This window comes from Plecotus auritus (assembly GCF_963455305.1).
Source record: "Plecotus auritus genome assembly, chromosome: 9".
In the NCBI taxonomy this organism is placed as follows: Eukaryota; Metazoa; Chordata; class Mammalia; order Chiroptera; family Vespertilionidae; genus Plecotus; species Plecotus auritus.
This window is the reverse complement of record NC_137783.1, coordinates 81,866,643-81,872,726: the sequence shown is the minus strand read 5'-3', so window position 1 is coordinate 81,872,726 and position 6,084 is coordinate 81,866,643.

The window sequence follows — 6,084 nt, the reverse complement described above, 5'->3', positions numbered from 1 at the left end:
TTGAAAAAGATAATTTTTTTAAAAGAGATTTTAACCACCTTGGGATATTTGTAACTGGGTTGGTCTAACTTTAATTTCATTAAGTCTTCATGAATAAATGAACCAAAATGTCTATCACCACCTCTCAAATCCCTAATAAGTAGAAATCTAACGCTAGAGGGAAAGATAACACAGGTTTGGGCAAAAGTAGGTTTATAGTTGTGAGTACGTGAGACAGTTTATTCTTATATTATTATTTACTAGTGCATGAAATTCATGCAAGGGTTGGGGGTTCCCTCAGCCCTGCCTGAACCCTCTTGCAATCCAGGACCCCTTGGGGGATGTCCGACTGCCGGTTTAGGACTGATCCCACTGACTGACGGTTTAGGCCTGATCCCTGCCCAAACTGGCAGTCGGACATCCCTCTTGCAGCCCGGGACTCCTGGCTCCTAACTGCTCGCCTGCCTGCCTGCCTGCCTGATTGCCCCTCACCACTCTGCCTGCCTGCCTGGTTGCCCTTAACTATTCGCTGCCTGCCTGATCGCCCCTAACTGATTGCCTGCCTATCTGATCGCCTCCAACTGCCTCTGCCTCGCCTCCTCCACTGTGTCTTCCTCAGGAAGGATATCCAGAATGACGTCTGGTCTAATTACATATTATTATTATAGATTAGTTATTTTATTATTTGTATTATTTCCATGCAAACAGCTGTAAACCTACTTTTGCTAACCCCTGTATTTTGACTTGACACCATTGTTTTTAGTTATTTCCAGTGAAAATACAATCTGTGTGGTGTCTTATTCAGGTTGCCATTATAACAAATATACCATAGACTGGGTGGCTTAAACAGCAAATATTTATTTCTCACAGTTCTGGAGGCTAAAAGTCCGAGATCAAAGTGCTAATAGATCCAGTGTCTGATGAAAGCTCCCTGGTTTGCTCTGACACCTTCTCATTGTACCCTCACATGGCAGAGAGCAGAGAGAGAGGAAGCAAGCTCTCTTCTTAGGACCCTAATCCATCAGGAGGACTCCAGCCTCGTGACCTAATTACCTCCCAAAGACCTTATCTCCAAATACCATCACATTGGGGATTAGGGTTTTAGCACATTAGTTTGGGGAAGGTTGGGTACAAACTTTCCATTCATAACCGGCAGGGAGAGAAAAAATGCTCCCCTGGCATAAAAGGCCAAGGTTAGAAGAAATATAAATTTCTTGTTTGGAGGGAAAGGAAGTCATCCTTGTGGTAGTGAGGTATGTTTGACTTCAAATAATTGAAGACAAAACTGGAAGGGTAAAAAACCCCTCTTTTTATACAGAGAATCACAGTTTACCCTTTCCCAACCACTGCTGCTCATGCCAAACTCTTGTGGAGACATTCCAGATACTGAGATCAAAGTTAAGTCTCTTCTAAGCCAAATTCTCTCTGTAGAGCTGCGTGGAAAAGGAAGCCACTCTACTCTGATAACCAACATTGCAACATTTCTTAAACCCAAGGACAGTAAGAGACTGGGGTTTAATAGCAAATCCCAGAAAAGGATAGGCAGAGGGAGATATGTAGAGGGAAGTATAACAGCCAGAAGCGAGGGGAAGAGAATTTGAAAAAAAAACCACAAAAAACAAATATTTTTCTGAGCTGTCTCTTCTGTTTCAATAGAACCAAAGAAAATGCCATGCTTAATTATTACAGTTTTATTTTTAAATAATATACATAGGGCAGGTGTGGGAGGGAGCACAGAGCTTTCATGCCCTCTCCCTGGGGAGTCAGGACATGTCACCCTCCCTACACATCAACACGTTCACCAACCAGGAAGCTCCACTGAGCTTTGATATCCAGAATGTTTTTGGATCTTATTCTGTAGGTTGATCTAATCATTGATCAGGTGATTGAACTCAGTCTCTAGCCTTCCTTCTCTGCCAGGAGTTGGGACGGTGTAAAGTCCCAACCTCTAATCATGTGCTTGGTCTTTCTGGTGACCAGTTCCCATTCTGAAGCTATCTAGGGGCCTACCATGAGTATCTCATTAGCATAAAAATACTTCTATCACTCAATAAATTCTAAGGGTTTTTTAATTGAATTTATTGGGATGACACTGGTTAACAAAATTATACAGGTTTCAAGTGTACAATTCTATAACACATCATCTGTACATTGTATTGTGTGTTCCAGTCTCCTTCCATCACCACTTATTCCCCATGTAACTCCCTCCTCTAAGGGTTTTTGAAACTCTATCAGAAACCAGAGATAAAGACCAGATAAATTCTTTATAATATCACAACACCTCTGAGGGCCTAGGAACTCAGGACCACCTCTACCAGGAGGTTTGATGCAAGGCAGCAAGATTACTCTCACTCCAACAGGTTTCAGACAAAATATTTGTGCCTTACAGCTAAGATATGCATTAACAAAACCCCATCTAATTTAGTTCAGAGCATGTGATAAGGGGATGTTTATAAATAGGCAGAGAATACATCTCTCACTATGATTTCTAAGTAAACTAGTGGGCAGCAAGAAGTACCATGCTTCAAATGACAATGAACCAGCTAGAGAAAATACCTTACTCCCTTCGCTTTCCCCCCACAAAGAGTAACAAGAACCCCCTGCCACCACCAGCATCACTAGTACCACTAGCACAGCAGCTATGCAACCTGCCACCTGGATGGGAGCTAAATGAGTACTCAAGGAAAATAGCTTGTCTTTTGCCCCATGTTCTAATTTATCATTTAAAATCTGAGGGATTTGCTAAGTGATTCCCTGATTTGGAATACCTTGGGGTGACATAGAGACTCACTCTTAAAGGGGAAGACTACCATAACAAGAATAGAGGCCCAGTGCACGAAATTTGTGCATTGGGGGGGGTCCCTCAGACCAGCCTGCACCCTCTCCAATCTGGGACCCCTCAAGGGATGTCCGACTGCCCGTTTAGGCCCGATCCCGGTGGGCCTCTCACTATCCAGGACTGCTGGCTCCCAACCACTCTCCTGCCTGATTGCCCTTAACTGCTTCTGCCTACCAGCCTGATCACCCCTAACCACTCCCCTGCCAGCGTGATCGACTCCTAACTGTTTCCCTGCCGGCCTGATTGTCCCTAACAGCTCTCCCCTGCTGGCCTAGTCACCCCTAACTGCCCTCCCCTTCAGGCCTGGTCCTCCCCATTTTCCCTCCCCTGCAGGCCTGGTCACCCCCAACTGCCCTCCCCTGCTGGCCTGGTTGCCCCCAACTGCCCTCCCCTGCTGGCCTGATCACCCACAACTGCCCTCCCCTGCTGGCCATCATGTGGTGGCCATCTTGTGTGCACATGGGGGTGGTCATCTTTGACCACATGGAGGCGGCCATCTTGTATGTTGGGAGTGACAGTCAATTTGCATATTACCCTTTTATTAGATAGGATTCTGTTCTGGTTACTGCAGTGAAAGTTTTTGGTTCCCCCTAAATAACTCTAGAATGTATGTTAAGTGTACGATAGATTTACATAGGTAAAGTATCTGAGCCCTCCTCTTGATTTCTATTCACTCATACATTGCTATTAGCATTGTCAATTGACATGCCCCTTTTAAGAAAGCAACAGGGCATCCAGCTGGCATGACTCAGTGGTTGAGCTTCAATCACTAGGAGGTCAAGGTTAGAATCCCAGTCAGGGCACAAGCCCGGGTTGCTGGCTTGATTGCAGTGGTGAGAGTGCAGCAGGCAGCCAATCAATGATTCTCTATCATCATTGATGTTTACATCTCTCCATTCCTCTCTGAAATAAATAGAAACATATTAAAGAAGAAAGCAACAAGGCAATCCTTAATAAGAGTCATGTGGGTGAGGAAGACAGATTTCTGTGCAAAGCATTAGCTAAGGTGCTAATTCCTTTCTCCCAGTTTCTTCAAACTGCTAAACCTTGTAACGTGAGTACTGATGTCTGCTTGGAGGCTCCTCTGGCTTCCTCTAGGTCACTGCAGGACTTGTACATTTGACCCATACTCACTACTCATGTGTGACATTGTGGTTTCTACTACATGAGATATTTATAAAAGACTAGAGGCCCAGTGCATGAATTTGTGCATAGGCGGGGTCCCTCTGGGTGGCCTGCAGGGATCAGGCCAAAACCTGCAGTACAAAGTTGCCTGCAGCTCCTACCTGCCACTCCAGCTCATCCCGGCCCCACTGTGCCTACTGAGGGCTCGTGCCCAATTAGTCCCGATTGGGAGAGGCTCGCGCTTCCAAGCAGTGCTCGCCAGCCATGAGCCCTGCATCTGGTGCCCTCCCAAGGGGAGTGGCCTATGGGATCAGGCTGAAACCAGTTCTCCAACATCCCCTGAGGTGTCCCGGATTGTGAGAGGGTGCAAGCCAGGCTGAGGGACCTACTGGTGCACAATCAGGCCAAGGAGGGACCGAGGGAGGGCTCCAGGGTGTGTCCGGCCCATCTCGCTCAGTCCTGATCGGCCAGACCCCAGCAGCAAGCTAACCTACCGGTCAGAGCATCTGCCCCCTGGTAGTCAGTACACATCATAGCAACTGGTCGACCAGTTGACTGTCTGCCCCCTGGTGGTCAGTGCATGTCATAGCAAGTGATGAGCAGCCTTAGCATATCATTAGCATATTATGCTTTGATTGGTTGTTCAGTTGTTCTGCTGTTCGGTCTATCCCTTTTATTATATAGGATCACAGGCTCATATCCAAGGACAGTCTTGTCCATTGCTGGGGTTTGCTCCAGTGCCCAAGCAGAAGATGAGAGAAATGGAATGAGCTGAGACTCCTCTATCTCTGCTTACTAATTCATTTTATTTCATTATCTCTTGTCTTTGCCTTCTAACTGGAAAGTGAGAAAATTAATTTTATAAATAGATTACTACTATTATATAATAATAAGAAAAACAAGACAGAATAAAAAGGAGTAGAATAAGGGTATGGGAAACAGAGAGAAGGAAGGAAGGAAGGAAGGAAGGAAGGAAGGAAGGAAGGAAGGAAGGAAGGAAGGAAGGAAAGAAGGAAGGAAGGAAGAAAAGAAAGAAGGAAGGAAGGAAGGAAGGAAGAAAGGAAGGAAGGAAGGAAGGAAGGAAAACAGGGAGGAAGGAAGGGAGGAAGGGATTTCTATAAAGCAAAGAAGTTCCTCTGGGTAGCATTTCATAGTAAACTGTTTCTAGATTTAAGCAAGTGTATATGAATGAGTAAATAGAAAACCAGATGGCTTTGAGTCTTAGTTATGCTTTGTTAGTACTTTAAAGAAAGATACTTTGGGGGCTGGGACAGCTGTGGGAGCAGCAGGGACAGGCCTGGCGTAGGCCACAGAGAGAGTGCCAAACGCAGGCGATGTGAGTGCAGATTATGCTTCTTGTTGGTAGAAAGTTTTCTTCAGTTTATGTGCCCGAGTACAGCAGCACCATTCTGAGCCAGCTAAATGCACTCTGCCTATAAGGGAAACTATGTGACATCATTGTCTACATTCAGGGTCAGCCCTTCTGAGCCCACAAAGCGGTCCTTGCTGCCAGTTCCCCATATTTCCAGGACCATTCAGCATTAAGTACCATGAGTGGCTTATCAATATTAGTGATTAAAAATCCCAATGTGGACTATGTGGGAGAGATTAAAAATGGCAGCAGAGCAAGTGGATGCTGCACGAACATGCTCCCAGGAACAATCTGGAATTACAACTAAAAAAAAAAAAAAATCTTCCTGAATAATAAATGGAAGAATCACTGGAGAGAACCCTGATACCCTAGGACCAAAAGGGGAGACCACATAGAGACTGGTAGGTGGGGCAGAGGTGGGAAAGGGCTGGCCAGGCACCCACAGACAGCAACTGAAGTTCCAGAGAGATATCTCAGCTGTGGGGGGTTCCCACTGAGAAATCTTGGGTCTAATCCCCAAGCTGGGCCCCCTAGCAGACAGCACCAGAAGTAAAAAGGGCACCCACATAACATCTGGCTATAAAAAGCAGTAGGATTGTTGTCTGCCAGGGAAAGATGGCTGGAAATGCAGACACCTTCTTAAAGGGCCAACCCACAAAATTCCCCGAGCAGCCACTCTCCTTGTGCTCCAGCAGAGGGAGGGCAGAGTGGACTGGAGCTGTGCAAGCAGAAACCAGGACTGGGACTCTGGGTGTCAGAGCTCAGAAGG